Consider the following 21,612-nt stretch of genomic DNA (forward strand, 5'->3'; position numbering starts at 1 on the left):
AAGGGCCCAGAGTGATTTTCCAGTCACGCGGGGATTTGAACCCATGATCTTCTGGACTCAAGCCCAACACTTTAACCACTAGACCATCACCTCCCCTAATTTTCAGCCATTTCTTCAAATATTTTGTCACAAACAATAACAATAACAAATAATAATAAAAAAACATTCCAGCATATGAAGGATATAAAAGGTATCCATAGTAAAAAATAAATAAATAAAAATTAAATAAAATAAATCTTACACTCAGCTTTGCCTCTTTCTGAGATACAAAATTTAGAAAAGCAGAAAAATAAAAAAAAATTGAACATTTGAGAAAAAAAAAATCAAAATGATTACACGTTGGTGATTAAAATAATAATTAACAGTTGATTAATTGTTGCAGCTCTATTTTATATATTAGTTTAAATAAGAATATTGGTACAGTGAGACATGTCTGGGTTCAGGTGGACATATACAGTAGGGATTTTCTTTGCAGTGTAGGGCAAGTTACTTCCAAAACTACACACATTATAGATTACTGATTTCAAAGTAATTAGTTACATTACTGTCTCTGAAATGTAATGCATTACATGATTCCATATTACTTTTTAGTTACTTTCACCAAAATAACTATGGATGTTAAGACGTTGCATTCTAAAATGCTAAAATATACACTCAAGAATATAAACGCAACACTTTTGGTTTTGCTCCCATTTTGTATGAGATGAACTCAAAGATCTAAAACTTTTTCCACATACACAATATCACCATTTCCCTCAAATATTGTTCACAAACCAGTCTAAATCTGTGATAGTGAGCACTTCTCCTTTGCTGAGATAATCCATCCCACCTCACAGGTGTGCCATATCAAGATGCTGATTAGACACCATGATTAGTGCACAGGTGTGCCTTAGACTGCCCACAATAAAAGGCCACTCTGAAAGGTGCAGTTTTGTTTTATTGGGGGGGGATACCAGTCAGTATCTGGTGTGACCACCATTTGCCTCATGCAGTGCAACACATCTCCTTCGCGTAGAGTTGATCAGGTTGTCAATTGTGGCCTGTGGAATGTTGGTCCACTCCTCTTCAATGGCTGTGCGAAGTTGCTGGATATTGGCAGGAACTGGTACACGCTGTCATATACGCCGGTCCAGAGCATCCCAAACATGTTCAATGGGTGACATGTCCGGTGAGCATTTGCCGGCCATGCAAGAACTGGGACATTTTCAGCTTCCAAGAATTGTGTACAGATCCTTGCAACATGGGGCCGTGCATTATCCTGCAGCAACATGAGGTGATGTTCTTGGATGTATGGCACAACAATGGGCCTCAGGATCTCGTCACGGTATCTCTGTGCATTCAAAATGCAATCAATAAAATGCACCTGTGTTCTTCGTCCATAACACGCCTGCCCATACCATAACCCCACCGCCACCATGGGCCACTCGATCCACAACACTGACATCAGAAAACCGCTCACCCACACGACGCCACACACGCTGTCTGCCATCTGCCCTGAACAGTGTGAACCGGGATTCATCCGTGAAGAGAACACCTCTCCAACGTGCCAAACGCCAGCGAATGTGAGCATTTGCCCACTCAAGTCGGTTATGATGACGAACTGGAGTCAGGTCGAGACCCCGATGAGGATGACGAGCATGCAGATGAGCTTCCCTGAGACGGTTTCTGACAGTTTGTGCAGAAATTCTTTGGTTATGCAAACCGATTGTTTCAGCAGCTGTCCGAGTGGCTGGTCTCAGACGATCTTGGAGGTGAACATGCTGGATGTGGAGGTCCTGGGCTGGTGTGGTTACACGTGGTCTGCAGTTGTGAGGCTGGTTAGATGTACTGCCAAATTCTCTGAAATGCCTTTGGAAATGGCTTATGGTAGAGAAATGAACATTCAATACACGAGCAACAGCTCTGGTTGACATTCCTGCTGTCAGCATGCCAATTGCACGCTCCCTCAAATCTTGCGACATCTGTGGCATTGTGCTGTGTGATAAAACTGCACCTTTCAGAGTGGCCTTTTATTGTGGACAGTCTAAGGCACACCTGTGCACTAATCATGGTGTCTAATCAGCATCTTGATACGGCACACCTGTGAGGTGGGATGGATTATCTCAGCAAAGGAGAAGCGCTCACTATCACAGATTTAGACTGGTTTGTGAACAATATTTGAGGGAAATGGTGATATTGTGTATGTGGAAAAAGTTTTAGATCTTTGAGTTCATCTCATACAAAATGAGAGCAAAACCAAAAGTGTTGCGTTTATATTTTTGTTGAGTGTAGGTTACTGCAGCTCATTATACAGTAGTGTTCAGAATAATAGTAGTGCTATGTGACTAAAAAGATTAATCCACGTTTTGAGTATATTTCTTATTGTTACATGGGAAACAAGGCACCAGTAGATTCAGTAGATTCTCACAAATCCAACAAGACCAAGCATTCATGATATGCACACGCTTAAGGCTATGAAATTGGGCTATTAGTAAAAAAAAAAGTAGAAAAGGGGGTGTTCACAATAATAGTAGCATCTGCTGTTGACGCTATAAACTCAAAACTATTATGCTAAAACTGCTTTTTTAGCAATCCTGTGAATCACTAAACTAGTATTTAGTTGTATAACCACAGTTTTTCATGATTTCTTCACATCTGCGAGGCATTAATTTTGTTGGTTTGGAACCAAGATTTTGCTCGTTTACTAGTGTGCTTGGGATCATTGTCTTGTTGAAACACCCATTTCAAGGGCATGTCCTCTTCAGCATAAGGCAACAGACCTCTTCAAGTATTTTGACATATCCAAACTGATCCATGATACCTGGTATGTGATATATAGGCCCAACACCGTAGTAGGAGAAACATGCCCATATCATGATGCTTGCACCACCATGCTTCACTGTCTTCACTGTGAACTGTGGCTTGAATTCAGAGTTTGGGGGTCGTCTCACAAACTGTCTGTGGCCCTTGGACCCAAAAAGAACAATTTTACTCTCATCAGTCCACAAAATATTCCTCCATTTCTCTTTATGTTAAAACCGGAAGTGAACTTAAATTTTAAAATCTTGCAGCGTGAGCCACCCTTAAACTACACAGCTTCACACTACATTACCCATGTTGCATTGCACACACAAGCCATAACAACGACCATAGAAACACTGGAACACACTTGTTCTTGCTACCCAACTGTTAATTCTGTGTTACAACATTAATGAACAACATTGCAAAATAAGAATACTTTTTTCATATTTGTGTACTCAGCATTTTCGAGTATTCACCTTCCCAATACAGAGGCACTCCTAGTTTACAGGGGTGCATTAGTTGATAGAAAGTAAGAAAGAGTTTCCGTTTAAATGCATTACAACACCATAGCCTTTTTGTATAAGCAATATTTCAGCACTTTAATCTGAAACATTACTACCTCACGCTGTTTGACAAAGATGCCTGTCTGTCACACTAAAATTCTTTTTTTTTTTTAATGATACATTTCTTTTCCAGTCCTTTTCTAGAGGAACATTAGTGGAGCAACAGACAAATAAACCAAAACCAAAAATTATTTTTTCATCCTTTGTCCATACTATATATGCAAAAACTTCCATTTTGTGTGATAGAATTCAAGATCTACAGTGAACAGTTTTGGGCTAGAAGGTAGGCATAGTGATTGAAGTCATAGTTTGAAAAACAAGTTCAGTCTTTCGTAAAAATGAACTGAACTTTGAACTAGTTCAAAATTGAAATGATGAACTATGAACGTGAACAGTTCATTTTGAATGTATGTGAACTGAACTTGGAACTAGTTCATGAAAAGTGTGAACTTGCACAACACTGCCCATTGCCGTGTTTAATGGAACAGTAAGCTTATTTATCATTGCGGCGACACATCAACTCTTCAATTATGATTGAACTTGTGGAAAATAGCCATTCACTAGACAGTTTTGTGGATAGTTTAAACTCAGCGCTCACAACCAACATGATTGCTCCACGTATATTAAAACCACTCCCCCCAAAACACAGTCACCTTGGTTCAGGGATTACTTACATGGCCTCAAGCATAAGGGTAGAGGTCTATAACAAAAATGGTGTAGTTCAAAACTAGAAGTATTCCACCTCATGTGGCGTGATGCTATTTTAGACTGTAAGCATGCACTACTGGCTACAAAGCGGACCTATTACTCTGATTTGCTCAACAAAAACAGGTATAATTCAATGTTCTTGTTCCACACGGTGGCAACACTTATTCATGGACAACCACCTGTAAGTCACTGTCCTTTTACAGCCAAAGATTTTTTAGATTACTTTGAGAAGAAAATAGATGACATTAGGTTAAATATATCCCAGCAGGCCTTAATTCAGCCACTACACCCTGTTATCGAGGTGGGTGCCATTACTGAGGTATGACCCAGATTTGCCAAATTTGATAGTATCTCACTGGGCGTGCTGATGAAACTTGTAACGTCTACAAAAAGCACAACCTGCTTATTTGATCCTATACCAGCAAAACTGTTTAAGGACCTGTGGCTCACTCTTGGGCCTACTATGCTGGAAATTATTAATCTGTACATCTGGATCTGTTCCTAAATGTTTCAAATCTGCAGTGATTAAACCATTACTTAAGAAATCTAATGGTGACCCTAGTCTCTTGAAAAATTATAGGCCGATATCAGATCTATCATTTTGTTCTAAAATTCTGGAAAAGGTGGTTTCACAGTAGCTTGTGGACCAGCTTGCTGAGAATAATCTTTCTGAGCCACTGCACCTGCATTTAGAACATATCATTCCACAGAGACAGCTCTCAGTAAAATGGTAAGTGATCTTCTCCTTGTAATGGATTCAGACTGGTTCTGGTGCTGTTAGATCTTAGCGCTGCGTTTGATATGATGGATCACCGTATTTTACTCGATAGGCTGGAGAATCATTTTGGGATTACTAGGAATGTCCTTGCATGGTTGACATCATACCTAACTAGTCGTTCTCACTGTCTTGTACAACAACACTTCCTCTAATCTTAGTGACATGAAATATAGGGTTCCACAGGGGTCCATCTTAGGCCCCTTGCTTTTCTCCCTTCATATTGCACCCCTTGGGCACATACTGCGGCATTTTGGGATTACCATTCATTGCTATGCTGATGACACTCAGTTGCATACAGTAGTGTTCAGAATAATAGTAGTGCTATGTGACTAAAAAGATTAATCCAGGTTTTGAGTATATTTTGTATTGCTACATGGGAAACAAGGTACCAGTAGATTCAGTAGATTCTCACAAATCCAAGAAGACCAAGCATTCATGATATGCACTCTCTTAAGGCTATGAAATTGGGCTATTAGTAAAAAAAAGTAGAAAAGGGGGTGTTCACAATAATAGTAGTGTGACATTCGGTCAGTGAGTTTGTTAATTTTGTGGAACAAACAGGTGTGTATCAGGTGTCCCCTATTTAAGGATGAAGCCAGCGCCTGTTGAACATGCTTTTCTCTTTGAAAGCCTGAGGAAAATGGGACGTTCAAGACATTGTTCAGAATAACAGCGTAGTTTGATTAAAAAGTTGATTGGAGAGGGGAAAACTTATACGCAGGTGCAGAAAATTATAGGGTGTTCATCTACAATGATCTCTAATGCTTTAAAATGGACAAAAAAAAAAAAAAAAAAAACAGAGACGCATGGAAGAAAATGGAAAACAACCTTCAAAATGGATAGAAGAATAACCAGAATGGCAAAGGCTCACCCATTGATCAGCTCCAGGATGACCAAAGACAGTCTGGAGTTACCTGTAAGTGCTGTTTGTGAGACGACCCCCAAACTCTGAATTCAAGCCACAGTTCACAGTGAAGACAGTGAAGCATGGTGGTGCTATTTTCTGGTTTACCGCAGTCCAGGATTATGCAGCCGGTCTGCTCTGTGTCAGCCTGATCCTGTCAGATCTCAGAAGCTAAGCAGAGCAGGATCTGGTTAGTACTTGGTTGGGAGACCTCTTGGGAATACCAGCGACTGTGTGTGTTTCTCCAGGTAAAACTGGAGTTGACTGTGTGTGTTTCTCCAGGTAAAACTGGAGTTGACTGTGTGTGTTTCTCCAGATAAAACTGGAGTTGCGTCAGGAAGGGCATCCGGCATAAAACTTGTGCCAAATACCAATGCGGATCTGACTGTATCCGCTGTGGCGACCCCGAACAAAAAACCAGGAGACGCCGAATGAACAACAACAACCGCAGTCCAGGATTAGACGTCTCCAATTAGTTCAAAATGCTGCTGCCAGACTCTTCACAGGAAGCAGAAAGTTTGACCACATTACAGCCATTTTGGCATCTCTTCACTGGCTTCCTGTCTCTGTTGGATTTTAAGGTTCTGCTATTAACCAATAAAATTATTCATGGACTAGCGCCTCCCTACGTAGCTAACCTAGTCAAGCCCTACGTATCGCCCCAGTCAGATCCTTCAAGTCCAGACTTAAGATGCATTTATTTTCCCTCTCGTATGGCTATCATACTGGCATAGCATGGTACTATGCCCCCTATCCTTTTAAATTAATTTTATTAGTAAACAGAGCAGGACTCTGCCTCAACTTTATGTAAATTCTGGGTCTGTCAGTGAAGCTTAGGGATAGCAGCCAGCGATCACTTTTGTATTTTCTCTGCTTTCCTGTTGCTTAATGCTTTTTTTAATTTTACCTTAGGTGTAGTTTTTCTGGCAAACTGATTCTGCTTTTTTCTCTCTGTCCGAGGTGTGGCTGACATCACCTGCATGATTTGGTGACTGCATAATTTCTGAAACAGACGTTGAACATGGAACAGGCCACTGATGAAACAGGCCCACTGAATGGCATGATGGATGACCCCTGCCTGTGGACTAGATGCCTGCATGGACTTCTCATCAAATTCATCTTTTGTTGTGTTATGTTCTGTTTTGTAAAACTTTGCAAAATCTTGTAACTGTTAGAATGGCCTAAGCAGTGTGTCACCCCTCTAAGTCTGGTCTGCTTGAGGTTTCTTCCTCAAATCATCAGAGGGAGTTTTTCCTTACCACTGTCACCTGTGTGCTTGCTCTAGGGGTTGGTTAGGTTAGACCTTACTTGTATGAAGTACCTTGAGTTAGGTTTGTTGTGATTTGGCACCATATAATCTAAATAAATTTAAATAAATTGAATTGAAAATCAGCATGGTTCAAACTGCTTTCCTTTATTCTTAAATCCAAATAATAATACAACCCCTGGCAAAAATTATGGAATCACCGGCCTCAGAGGATGTTCATTCAGTTGTTTAATTTTGTAGAAAAAAAGCAGATCACAGACATGACACAAAACTAAAGTCATTTCAAATGGCAACTTTCTGGCTTTAAGAAACACTATAAGAATCAGGAAAAAAAATTGTGGCAGTCAGTAACGGTTACTTTTTTAGACCAAGCAGAGGGAAAAAAATATGGAATCACTCAATTCTGAGGAAAAAATTATGGAATCATGAAAAACAAAAGAACGCTCCAACACATCACTAGTATTTTGTTGCACCACCTCTGGCTTTTATAACAGGTTGCTGTCTCTGAGGCATGGACTTAATGAGTGACAAACAGTACTCTTCATCAATCTGGCAACTTTCTCTGATTGCTGTTGCCAGATCAGCTTTGCAGGTTGGAGCCTTGTCATGGACCATTTTCTTCAACTTCCACCAAAGATTTTCAATTGGATCCGGACTATTTGCAGGCCATGGCATTGACCCTATGTGTCTTTTTGCAAGGAATGTTTTCACAGTTTTTGCTCTATGGCAAGATGCATTATCATCTTGAAAAATAATTTCATCATCCCCAAACATCCTTTCAATTGATGGGATAAGAAAAGTGTCCAAAATATCAACGTAAACTTGTGCATTTATTGATGATGTAATGACAGCCATCTCCCCAGTGCCTTTACCTGACATGCAGCCCCATATCATCAATGACTGTGGAAATTTACATGTTCTCTTCAGGCAGTCATTTTTATAAATCTCATTGGAATGGCACCAAACAAAAGTTCCAGCATCATCACCTTGCCCAATGCAGATTCGAGATTCATCACTTAATATGACTTTCATCCAGTCATCCACAGTCCACGATTGCTTTTCCTTAGCCCATTGTAACCTTGTTTTTTTCTGTTTAGGTGTTAATGATGGCTTTTGTTTAGCGTTTCTGTATGTAAATCCCATTTCCTTTAGGCGGTTTCTTACAGTTCGGTCACAGACGTTGACTCCAGTTTCCTCCCATTCGTTCCTCATTTGTTTTGTTGTGCATTTTCGATTTTTGAGACATACTGCTTTAAGTTTTCTGTCTTGACACTTTGATGTCTTCCTAGGTCTACCAGTATGTTTGCCTTTAACAACCTTCCCATGTTGTTTGTATTTGGTCCAGAGTTTAGACACAGCTGACTGTGAACAACCAACATCTTTTGCAACATTGCGTGATGATTTACCCTCTTTTAAGAGTTTGATAATCCTCTCCTTTGTTTCAACTGACATCTCTCATGTTGGAGCCATGATTCATGTCAGTCCACTTGGTGCAACAGCTCTCCAAGGTGCGATCACTCCTTTTTAGATGCAAACTAACGAGCAGATCTGATTTGATGCAGGTGTTAGCTTTGGGGATGAAAATTTACAGGGTGATTCCATAATTTATTCCTCAGAATTGAGTGAGTCCATATTTTTTTCCCTCTGCTTGGTCTAAAAAAGTAACCGTTACTGACTGCCACAATTTTTTTTCTTGATTTCTTATAGTGTTTCTTAAAGCCAGAAAGTTGCCATTTGAAATGACTTTAGTTTTGTGTCATGTCTGTGATCTGCTTTTTTTCTACAAAATTAAACAACTGAATGAACATCCTCCGAGGCCAGTGATTCCATAATTATTGCCAGGGGTTGTAACATGATATATTAAATTTGTTTTTTTTCCAAAGTAGTAGAATGTGTTTAATATTATTATATGTAAATACTGTCTTTAAAGTGTCTTAAATGGACCTTTAAGGGTTTTTGGGGGCAGGCGGGTGGCTTTCTCATCCCTCACCCCTGTGGGTCCACACCTCTGCACAGTCTGTGTGCAAACTGCAGAACATATAAAGAGAAAGTGGATGCACTGGTTGTTTTTTAAATTGCTGTAACAGCTTTGTGAGTCTGTACTATTAAACAGATAGTTGTACACTGTTGTTGATTGAAAAGAGACTTACTGCATATTTAAAGCAAAGCAGTGTGTTTGTGTATTTTTTAAAAACACACAGCACTGTGTGTTGATCCCAGCAATAGCAAACACTGGCTGCTCGCTTCACCTCCCAGAAGAAAGCGAGCAGCACTTTTTTTAGTGAATTAAGTTTAACTGACTCATCGCAAAAAAATGCCTTTATTGGGCTGATTCTTAGTGGATTCAATCAGAGTTCATCAACAGGATGCAAAGTGGATTCATCAATGCGGCTTCTGAGAAAATCATTGTGGAAAAGCTGTACTCCACAGCACGACAAGGCTATTTTTGGGTTAAAAATGTGATGTAACGCACATTACTGATATATGTGACAAGTATATTACTGAAAATTTATTTATAATGCCTTACATTACTGAGGTACAGCAGAAAATAATGCATTACTGTAATTGTGTCACTTTTATAACATGTTACTCCCAACACTGTTTGTTTGAATGTGATTTCCTTGTTTAGCGCAGGGTCATGGTGGCCACTGCTTGTTTTTTTAAGCTCCTGTTTAACACTGATCTTTGCAGAAGTTGGAGGGATGGGAGAACTATTCTTAAGTATGCAGATGACACTGTTATTGTCAGCCTGCTACAGGACAATGAGGTTGGCAACGGTCCCATTGTAGATGATTTCTTGGACTGGTGTGAGAAGTCTTTCCTACAGATGAATGTACAGAAGACTAAAGATATGGTCATTGACTTTAGGAAGGGTGCCCACAAACATGGAGCAACTCTCCTAAAAGGTCAGGCTGTAGAAACTGTTAGCACCTATAAATATCTGGGTACTGTCATTGATGACAAACTCACCTTTGAGTCTAATTGTGAAGTGGTATGTAAAAGAGGACACCAGCACTTGTTCTGTCTTAGAAAACTGGCATCCTTTCACATTGACAAATCATTGTTAACTATGTTTTATCGTTGTTATATTGAATCTGCTTTATCTTTTTGTCTGGTGTCATGGTTTGGAAATTTGTCAGTTAAAAACAAAAACAGTCTGAATCAGATTGTAAAATGGGCTAGCAAAATCATTGGAGGAGAGTCTCAGTTGTATCCAGCCTCTCTGTACATGAGGTAGGTCCAGAGATTGGCTGAGGCAGTTCTAAAGGACGCCTCACATCCTCTTTTTGATCAGTTTGAACTGCTCCCTTCAGGACGGAGGTATAAAGCTCCTTCCAGCAGAACTAAGTGCTACAAGAGCACTTTTATTCCTGTTGCTATTAGTGCTCTTAACAGATGATTCTGAATATATATTTAATTAATTTATTTGCCACTTTGCATAGAGATGGCAGGCAAATTGTGACTTTCTTCTGGGTGCCATGCTATTGGCCTGTACTTGCACTGCTCATTGTATTGTATTTTTATTATTTTTATTATATTTATTGTATTTTTATCGGTATTTATGTGTTTATGTGATTGTTATGAATGTAGTGACTCACTGCCAAACCAAATTTACCTTTTGGTACAAATAAAGTAACCTTGAACCTTAACCTCAATATTTGGAGCTTCCACAAAATGTAATTGCTTCTAGCCCAGTCTAGTCCGAAATCTTTAATACTGTTCAAGCAATCTGAAACATATGCACAGATAAATATGTCCTTGGTTGATGTAACAATCTTTTTCAAAGATTAAAGGTTCATATTATGCATGCTAAATGTCCTCAGTGTTCCTCAATTTTTTTGTACTTGCTTGTAGACATGACCCTGCAGAACTGGCTAATTTTAGACTTCTAGGCCCCCACGCCCTCCTTCAGACAGGGGTGAGGAGGCAGAAGTTATTTCGCATTTAAAGCAACAGGTACAGAAAGAGGCCTTTTTGTTATCACAGTACACTCAACATTTACAAATCATAACCAACCCAGAACTGGTGGTAGTGCTACACAACCTCTATTCTGCTTCGGTCTGTTAGCTACATATTGCGAGCATAAGCACAAAAGTGCTAATGCTAGCACCTTTGGAGGGTCTTAGTTTTGTTACATTGAGCACATATTTATTTTGGAGTTCAAATCATATATATATATATATATATATATATATATACGAGGGCTGTCAATAAAGTAACGGTCCTTTTTATTTTTTTCAAAAACTATATGGATTTCATTCATATGTTTTTACGTCAGACATGCTTGAACCCTCATGCGCATGCGTGAGTTTTTCCCCGCCTGTCGGTGACGTCATTCGCCTGTGAGCACTCCTTGTGGGAGGAGTCGTCCAGCCCCTCGTCGGAATTCCTTTGTCTGAGAAGTTGCTGAGAGACTGGCACTTTGTTTGATCAAAATCTTTTCTAAACCTGTGAGGCACATCGAAGTGGACACGGTTCGAAAAATTAAGCTGGTTTTCGGTGAAAATTTTAACGGCTGATGAGAGATTTTGAGGTGATACTGTCGCTTTAAGGACTTCCCACGGTGCGAGACGTCGCGCAGCGCTCTCAGGCGCCGTCGTCAGCCTGTTTCAAGCTGAAAACCTCCACATTTCAGGCTCTATTGATCCAGGACGTCGTGAGAGAACAGAGAAGTTTCAGAAGAAGTCGGTTTCAGCATTTTATCTGGATATTCCACTGTTAAAGGAGATTTTTTTAATGAAAGACGTGCGGACGGGTCCGCGCGTCGGGATGCAGCCGGCGCGGTGCGGCGGCACAGGAAAAACACCTCCGTGTTGATAACCATTTGTAAAATCCAGGCGGCTTTTGATGGCTTTCAGTGGAGTGAGTATATGAGAAATTGTTTAACAGCTGGAGATGTTCCAACTTGTCCTTAAGGCTTCCAACAGAGGTGTTTTTCCTGTGGCAGAGCTTCGCAGCGGCTGCGAGCCGACGCTGCAATCCGTCCGCACGTCAGGCAAAAACCATTGATTTCTATTTACTCTCTAGAGGGAGGACCAGGACGATTCGCTCATTCACTGGCTGTTGCCAGAGCGCAGCCATCTTGGTTAACGTCTGACTACCAGACATCAATAGAAATCAATGTGGACATAATCAATGTTTTCAAGAGAGTCTCACCATGAAGCTGCATTTTGTGTGCTATTACTGTGCTGTTATAAATTTATTCAAACTCAGTCCCATATTTCTACAGCCAATATTTGTCAAAACAAATACAGAATACAAATACTATTTATATCATAGACTTCAGTCCAGATAGAAAATAATACCATCAGTTTGTCAAATACACTGTGTCTGCCACAACACAAGATACTAGACTGACCCTTAATTAATTTAATTATGAAGTTAAAGATGGGAAATAATCAGAGATGAAAGCAGCGCAGCGGTGCTGCTTTTATGTTGCACTTCTCCATAAAAATATCAAACAAAATGAAACATGCACGCCAGTCACGGTGAAAGTATTAATCTCATTCATGTATAATCTTATATTAGTAGAATATACAATGTCAAAGTGACGGTCATGTGACCCACCAAACTGAGAAAAAAGCATTTCCATTCTATGAATTTGCTCAGACAGAATATCTCAGGATGGAAAACCTGATGTGAAGAAAAAACCCGACACTAATTAAAAAAGGAAAAAATTGAGACTTATGAAAGTGAGAATTCTAATTGAATCACTAAATGAATGGTGCGATATTTATCACGACAAAGCATTCAGGCAGTAAAACTGAAGTCACTACTTTACAGAATAGATCTACACACAAAAAAAACATTTTCTAACCTTTATTCAACAATGTTAGTCATTTCCCCACATCATTTATATTACATATAATACACACTTATGAAAGCTCACAACACAATTTATTATTTATTACCTCCGCCAAGGAGGTTATGTTTTCGGTCGTGTCCGTTTGTTTGTTTGTTGGTTGGTTTGTTAGCAGGATTACTCAAAAAAATCCTCAACGGATTTCAATGAAATTTTTACCAGGGGTGTATCTTGGCCTAACTTATAAGTCATTAAATTTTGGTAATGATCCGGAACACGATCCGGATCCAGTAATTTTTTTTAAGGATTCTTTATCATTGCAGGATAGGGCCAACTTCAACATTTTTGCAAAGGCTGAACAAAAATTAAGTTACGACACAACAATAATTTAGCACTTGTTTCTCCTCAATGAATAATCTTATTAGAAAAAAAACTTGTGTAGTTCATGCAGTTTCTCTTTATAAATACATTTGCTGAAGATAGTAAATGGTAAATGGTAAATGGACTGCATTTATATAGCGCTTTTCCATCTGCATCAGACGCTCAAAGTGCTTTACAATAATGCATCACAATCACCCAGATGCCAGGGTGCTGCCATACAAGGCGCTCACTACACACCGGGAGCAATAGGGGATTAAAGACCTTGCCCAAGGGCCCTTAGTGATTTTTCAGTCAGGCAGTGATTTGAACCCAGGATCTTCTGGTCTCAAGCCCAACACCTTAACCACTAGACCATCACCTCCCCTAAGATCTAAGGGTTTAAACCCCTGGGGCCAATGCCGTCATATATGATGGCTGAGACCAAGCTTTACTAAATTATAAATAACTTTTTAATGATATGAATTAGAAACGTACTTTTGCTGAAAAATTAACTCCGCAGACTTTCGAGCCACCGTCCACCATCTTTGTACTCCTCATAGAAGCTGTGTGATGACGTGAGCAATGTGAGTGTCCAATCGGAATTGGTTCACCGTCACATGGTTTTCCAAAATCCAATCGTAGGGCAGATTCACCTCACGTGACACACCAAAGATTGTTTTTAGGAGTGATGTACTAGTTGGCCCGTTTGAATAGCCCCCTGGCTGCTCCAATGCGCCCTGCGTCATTACGCACAGCGAAAGTGAAAGTGAGCAGATGGAGAGCCTCTCATACAATCTCACATGCTCAAACAGTGTGTGAGTATCAGGACTGCTCGACAGGTTTACCTGTGAATGTTACTGGATAAGCCTGTGGGAAGCTCTCTCGCTCCGGTGTAAAGCACTGCTTACCATATCAAAGGAGCAAGGGGGGGAGGGGCCGCTCCTCAAACTGAATGAGCCTCGAAGTGTGAATGTTGCTTTCAGAGCAGGAGAGAACAAACACACAGTCAACTTCATAGTAGACGTTTGTGATGTGACCTTTATGTAATAGCAGAAAGAAATTGCTTTGAGATGAAGACAAACAAAACGCATAGAGCCTTTATAAAGTGTCAAAACAGTTGTTTATTATAGTTTGCTGTGTGTTTTGAATAAATGTGTGTGGAAAATTATTTTCCGCTTTACTTTTTCCTTTCTTATTTCTGATTGTAAACCTTTATTACACTTATAAAACACAACTATAGCATATATATTTTGAACGTACAGGTTGTCCTGAAAAAAGAGACATAAAACTTGATTGTGGGATGCAGGGAGAGCTGTTAACAGCAATAATAAAACATTTATGCCAGGCGAGTGAACTGTCCAAAAAATGCCCTCGGACCCCAGAGGGTTAACCACTGAATCTGAAACAAGGCGGTAGATGCGCAAAACGATGTGGAATAAGTCTCTTTGCCAGAGGGTATTCCATGTGACGTCAGTGATCCTATGGCCTTGGCGGATGTTTACGCTCTCCGAGTGCGTCTAGTTTTTTTTTTATTAATTTAACCAGCTAATACTCCTTTGTCAGCTTGTTGCTGCACCCGAACGCTGCACAAAACAGCATTTTCAGATCACTTTAACCCAAGTTTAATCAGCGCATCATAGATTTCTATTTAATCTAATGCCTGAGGATGCGGAATAACCCTAAGCAAGAGGTGGCTGCTGGCAACAGCTCACAGGCTGCATCTGACATCTAGTGGATTAAATAGAAATCGATGGCAAAAACAAATAGTGCACCCCCTATGGCAGTATGTAAGTACCTATATGCAGTATGGAGAATCTCTAACTTCTCACGACTATGATCAGCTTCTTCATCATTTGGTGTTTTGTCATACAAAATTTGCATGTAAAATCATTCAATGGGCTCCAGTTTGGCATCGTTCTCTTTAATCAAGAGTTATTAGTTCTTTCCTTGAGTGTTCATGCAACTAAACACATTGTGCTTGCTGTCAGTCCCCAAGTCTTTGGTGATGTAATGATAGTCATATTCCTGAAATATCACATAATATTAGTGTAGTGAGAACTACAAACCAGTGGTCTTCCAAAGATTTTGTGTGTACTGTCACACCACATTGCCTTATGAATAATGACAAAACATAGAATTAGGATCACAGTAAACAATATACTCAACGCTCATTAAGTATGTTTACAAAGGTCTGTGCTGTGTGCAGTTACGGTGCATCTGGAATTTGTTATGCTACAGTCTTATTCCAAAACTGAGTAAATTCATCCCCCCCCCCCCCCTCAAAACTCTACTCGCAACACCCCATAACGAAAACATAAAAAAGTTTTTTGGGGAATGTTTGCAAATTTATTAAAAAATATAATAAGTGATCAATATAAAAACTAAGAAATCACATGTACATAAGTATTCACACCCTTTGCTCAATACTTTACTGATGCAACTTTGGCAGCAATTACAGCCTCAAGTCTTCTTGAATATGATGCCATAAGCTTGGTGCACCTATCTTTGGTCAATTTTGTCCATTCCTCTTTGCAGCACCTCTCAAGTTCCATCAGGTTGGATGGGGAGTGTCGGTGCACAGCCATTTTCAGATCTCTCCAGAGATGTTCAATCAGATTCAGGCTTGGGCTCTGTCTGGGCCACTCAAGGACATTCACAGAGTTGTCCTGAAGCCACTTCTTTGATATATTGGCTGTGTGCTTAGGGTCATTGTCCTGCTGAAAGATGAACTGTTGCCCCAGTCTGAGGTCAGGAGCGCTCTGGAGCTGCTTTTCATCCAGAATGTCTCTGTACATTGCTGCATTCATTTATCCCGCAATCCTGACTAGTCTCCCAGTTCCTACTGCTGAAAAACATCCCCACAGCATGATGCTAACACCACCATGTTTCACTGTAGGGGTGCAGCCTGGTTTCCTTCAAACATGACACCTGGCATTCATGCCAAAGAGTTCAATCTTTTATTTTGTTTCTCGTGGTCTGAGAGTCCTTCAGGTGCATTTTGGCAACCTCCAAGTGGGCTGCCATGTGTCTTTTACCAAGGAGTGGCTCCCATCTGGCCACTCTACCATACAGGCCTGATTGGTGGATTGCTGTAGAATTGGTTGTCGTTCTGGAAGTTTTTCTTCTCTCCACAGAGGAATGCTGATGCTCTGACAGAGTGACCGTTGGGTTCTTGGTCACCTCTCTGACTAAGGCTCTTCTCCCCAATTGCTCAGTTTAGACGGGCAGCCAGCTCTAGGAAGAATCCTGGTGGATCTGAACTTCTTCCATTTACGGCTCATGGAGGCCACTGTGCTCATTACGGGCTTCAAAGCAGCAGAAATGTTTCTGTACCTTTTCCCAGATTTATGCCTCAAGACAATCCCATCTTGGAGGTCCTTTGATTTCATGCTTGGTTTATGCTCTGACATGCACTGTCAACTGTGGGACTGTATCATGTACAATCAACTGAATTTACCCCAGGTTGACTCCAATTACGCTGTAGAAACATCACAGCTGAAGGGTCAGTTCTCTAATCTCAGAATGGGGTAATTTGTCAGCAGAATTTAATGGAAACTCACAATACCAGCTACAGAATGACAAATATTCCACATATCAAAACCCAGATGCTTCCGAACTAAACAGTGTGACAATGTTTTAGACTATAACTCCAATTCCAGTGAACTTGGGACATTGTGTAAAATGTAAATAAAAACAGAAAACAATAATTTGCAAATCCTCTTCAACCTATATTCAATTGAATACACCACAAAGACAAGATATTTAATGTTCAAACTGATAGACTTTATTGTTTTTGTGCAAATATTTGCTCATTTTGAAATGGATGCCTGCAACATGTTTCAAAAAAGCTGGGACAGTGGTATGTTTACCACTGTGTTACATCACCTTTCCTTCTAACAACACTCAATAAGCATTTGGGAACTGAGGACACTAATTGCTGAAGCTTTGTAGGTGGAATTCTTTCCCATTCTTGCTTGATGTACGACTTCAGTTGTTCAACCGTCCGGGGTCTCCGTTGTCGTATTTTGCGCTTCATAATGCGCCACACATTTTCAATGGGTGACAGGTCTGGACTGCAGGCAGGCCAGTCTAGTACCCGCACTCTTTTACTACGAAGCCACGCTGTTGTAACACGTGCAGAATGTGGCTTGGCATTGTCTTGCTGAAATAAGCAGGGACGTCCCTGAAAAAGATGCTGCTTGGATGGCAGCATGTGTTGCTCCAAAACCTGGATGTACCTTTCAGTATTGATGGTGCCATCACAAGATGTGTAAGTTGCCCATGCCATGGGCACTAACACAACCCCATATCATCACAGATGCTGGCTTTTGAACCTTGTGCTGGTAACAATCTGGATGGTCTTTTTCCTCTTTTGTCCGGAGGACATGACGTCCATGATTTCCAAAAACAATTTGAAATATGAACTCATCAGACCACAGCACACTATTCCACTTTGCGTCTGCCCATTTCAAATGAGCTCGGGCCCAGAGAAGGTGGCAGCATTTCTGGATGTTGTTGATGTATGGCTTTTGCTTTGCATGGTAGAGTTTTAACTTGCATTTGTAGATGTAGTGACGAACTGTGTTAACTGACAATGGTTTTCTGAAGTGTTCCTGAGCCCACACAGTAAGATCCTTTACACAATGATGTTGGTTTATAATGCAGTACCACCTGAGGGATCGCAGGTCACGGGCATTCAATGTTGGTTTTCGGCCTTGCCGCTTATGTGTAGAAAGTTCTTCAGATTCTCTGAATCTTCTGATTACATTATGGACTGTAGATGATGGAATCTCTAAATTCCTTGAAATTGAATGTTGAGAAACATTCTCAAACTGTTGGACTATTTTTCCATGCAGTTGTTTACAAAGTGGTGATCCTCGCCCCATTTTTGCTTGTGAAAAGCTGAGCCTTTGGGGATGCTCCTTTTATACCCAATAATGACACTCACAATTAGTGTCCTCGGTTCACAAACGCTTATTGAGTGTTGTTAGAAGGAAAGGTGATGTAACACAGTGGTAAACATACCACTGTTCCAGCTTTTTTGAACTGTGTTGCAGGCATCCATTTCAAAATGAGTAAATATCTGCATAAAAACAATAAAGTTTATCACTTTGAACATTAAATATCTTGTCTTTGTGGTGTATTCAACTGAATATAGGTTGAACAGGATTTGCAAATCATTGTGTTCTGTTTTTATTTACATTTCACACAACGTCCCAACTTCATTGGATTTGGGGTTGTAATAATTGTTACATTGTTTCACCATTTTTATTTTCACAGAGAACTTATTGCTAAATTTTGCTTTAATTTTTCACGTTTTGACTGTTTGTCTGTTTGCTTGTGAACAGCCTGGAGCCCACAATTTTTCATGTATCTTTATGAGACTTTTACTGAAGATTCATATGCTGATATGCAAGAACTGATTCAATTTTCAAGATCATAGGTCAAAATTCAAAGTCAGGAAAAATCTTGTGAAATTGGAAAAATTTATATCTTTAACACTGAACAAACTTTCAAAAATTCATAACTGTCAAAAAAACAAAACAAAACTAATTTCTTTCATATTTGAAAGTGTTATGTAGCCTGGTATCCCTTATCGACTGGCAAAGTTTGATCCGTATCTGATCCAGATGAATGATCTGTGACCATTTAAAATTAACATTGAAAACCGCATTTAATGTATATTTTACATTATATCTTCATTAAACATGCCCCAATCACTCATATTTGAACGTGAGGTGCAGCCTGGCACTCACTATTGCCTGACAAAGTTTGATCCGGTGTGGCTGACTCAACAGTCCCCCTTAAAAATTGGTCCGCCCTGCCTTCACTGTGCATGCATCATTTGGGACCACAGCAGCAAGTCTGAGTCTGACTCCCTACACCCAAATCGATCAAAGGGAATAATGTGACTTTTAACCATCAGATGACAAAGTAAAATCTCTTAAACCATTCTAAAGTCAGTTATAACCATAAACGAGGTGATAATTAGAGAGTCGTTACTGACGCTCTGAAATGACGGAAGCGCCGCAGCAGCTATGGCGCTCTGATTGGTCTGTTGTCTTTTGTTACAAAATAATGCTGAATTTATGTGCAAATGATTGTGGTAGAAAAGCTTCAAATATTTGTCGCTGAGACAGATGATGACTAGAGTGCAGTTTTAAGCAGAAATGAGGTGATAATCAGTGAATCGCTGGTGACACTCAGACACGACGCTGCTGAGGTCCGAAATGACGCATGCGCAGTGAAGGCAGGGCAGACCAATTTTTAAAGGGGGACCATTTGGTTGGCGACACCGGATCTGATCCGGAATGTGGATTTTGTGGACATTTGAATTTAATATTAAGAAGCCCATTTGGTGTACATTTTGCATTATATCTCAATCAAAAGTGCGTCAATCATTTTTTCAATCATTTTTTTCCTCAATCTCATTTTTCTCTTATGGATTTACCTACACCACCAAAATTGGATGGAGGTTACAATTTCATGCGTGTTTGTTTATCTTCCAATTAACAGTCAGATACCAAGTGCCAAAAAGCAATGACAGTGCAAAGCAGAGATAACCAATGTTCTGTAAAAATTATCTGAAAAAGAATTCAGAAACCGAAAAAGTTGAAAAAAAAAACTTGAACACATCACAGATAAACTTTGATTAAAGTGCATGAACTAAATACATGCTCCTGACATTTCAGCACATCTAATTTACAGTAGCTTATGAAAAGCCACTTCAAACAGGACTTTGATCTTTAAAATTTTTTCCATGGTAAAATTTTGTGGAATTGGAAACTAGTGTTGGCGGAGTGCTCTAGTTGCACTATGTTTTGCATTAATGAGCCCAAATTCGGTTAAAGGTTTTGCACATACATGATTGATAAATTTCTGAAAAATTAAGATCTGAAGCATTAAATGGTACATAACTCTGCCCAAACAGCAAAATATAAAGTCTTAGTCAATGTTCATGCACACATTGTACCAGAATGTTTTTACATTATAAATTTAATTTTCAGCTCAACATGAATGAATGAATGAATGTATTCAGCACACACACAGCCAAAATAACAAAGTAAACTCACAAAGAAAACAATCCAACAACGCACCCATGTGCCCGAAAGGGTGTAGGCAGAAGAAAAAGCTTATAAATGCCCACCCCTTAAACCAAAACCTAAAAATGTATACATATGTATATAAAAATATACATATACCCATGATAACTAATACAAAATATAAATGAATCACTGAAGTAAAATTTAAAAACAAACATGCAAACAGCAGTGTACCCAAAAACAAAACAAAATCGATAAACCTAATTCATCACGCCATAATGAGTAATTAAATAATTTAGAGCTTTTAAAGCCAACCAAAGTTACAGAGTGGTTTTCTGTTATCCAGTCACAAATTCCAAATATTAATACCTTTAACAGAAACACATTGACTTTTTACAGTAGTCTCTCATTTTGAACAGGTCCTGGACATGTTGTGGTAAAAGTCTATTCTTTTACTTTAAACATAATTTGTATTATGCTATAATCAATCAGGTCCCAAAATTTTAAAATGTGCAAACAGACAACAATGGATTTGTTGCCTTGTATGGTTTATTACTAATAATTCTTATGGCTTTCCTTTTGTAGTAAAAATACTGGATTTGTATGAGTTTTGCAGGTGGTTCCCCAAACTTCAATACAATAGGTCATGTACGTAACAAGTAATTTATAAGTGTGTTGAGAGTGTTGGGAGAGGACATATTGTGCTGTATACAAAATGGCAATGGCTTTTGATATTTTTTGATTTAACATAATTTATATATGTTTTCCAACTCAATTTATCATCAATGAAAACCCCAAGACATTTAGTTTCATTTACAAGTTCAATTTCAATATTGCGTACTCATTCATTTCTACATAAATTTCTGGGCTTATTTCCAAATATGATCAAATTTGTTTTACCAAAATGAAGCGATAATTTATTTGATTCAAACCATTCTTTGAACTTCTGTAGTTCCAAGTTCAGAACCTGTCACAAATGATCAAAACACAGTCGTGTCATCAGCAAATAAATGCAAGTCTCAAACTTAGAAACCAAGCATGTCATCAATACATAAAAGAAACAACACAGGCCCAAGGACTGAGCCCTGAAGCACCCCACAAGTGCGCTTCAAAAATTCTGAATTTATCCCACCAATATGAACACAGTGATATCTATTGTGTAAATACTTGCTATCCAATCATGAGCTAATCCTCTAACACCATACTTCCATAATTTATTCAATAATAAGGTATGATCTATGGTCGCAAATGCTTTCTGTAAGTCGAAAAACCCCTACAGTATACTGCTTGTTTTCAACTGCATTCGTAAGTCGAAAAAAACATATGCAATCTAAGATTACATAACAATCTTGTAACAGTTATGAAGATTCATGTAACATAACACTATGGAGAGATGTTGTTTTAT

General features: G+C 39.3%; 1 protein-coding gene and 1 long non-coding RNA gene across 4 annotated transcripts in view; one reads left to right on the plus strand and one right to left on the minus strand.

Moving 5' to 3' along the window:
* The window catches only part of LOC117517641 (androgen receptor-like), a 149,594-nt gene that overhangs the window by 99,281 nt on the left and 28,701 nt on the right, over window positions 1–21,612 (minus strand). The gene's annotated exons all lie outside the window — the stretch shown is intronic.
* LOC117517645 lies at window positions 1,137–20,084 on the plus strand. The gene is made up of 3 exons (XR_004562782.1): window positions 1,137–1,147; window positions 3,290–3,299; window positions 19,974–20,084. It is a non-coding gene; the product is annotated as an uncharacterized LOC117517645 (long non-coding RNA).

This window comes from Thalassophryne amazonica, chromosome 9, assembly GCF_902500255.1.
Source record: "Thalassophryne amazonica chromosome 9, fThaAma1.1, whole genome shotgun sequence".
In the NCBI taxonomy this organism is placed as follows: domain Eukaryota; kingdom Metazoa; phylum Chordata; class Actinopteri; order Batrachoidiformes; family Batrachoididae; genus Thalassophryne; species Thalassophryne amazonica.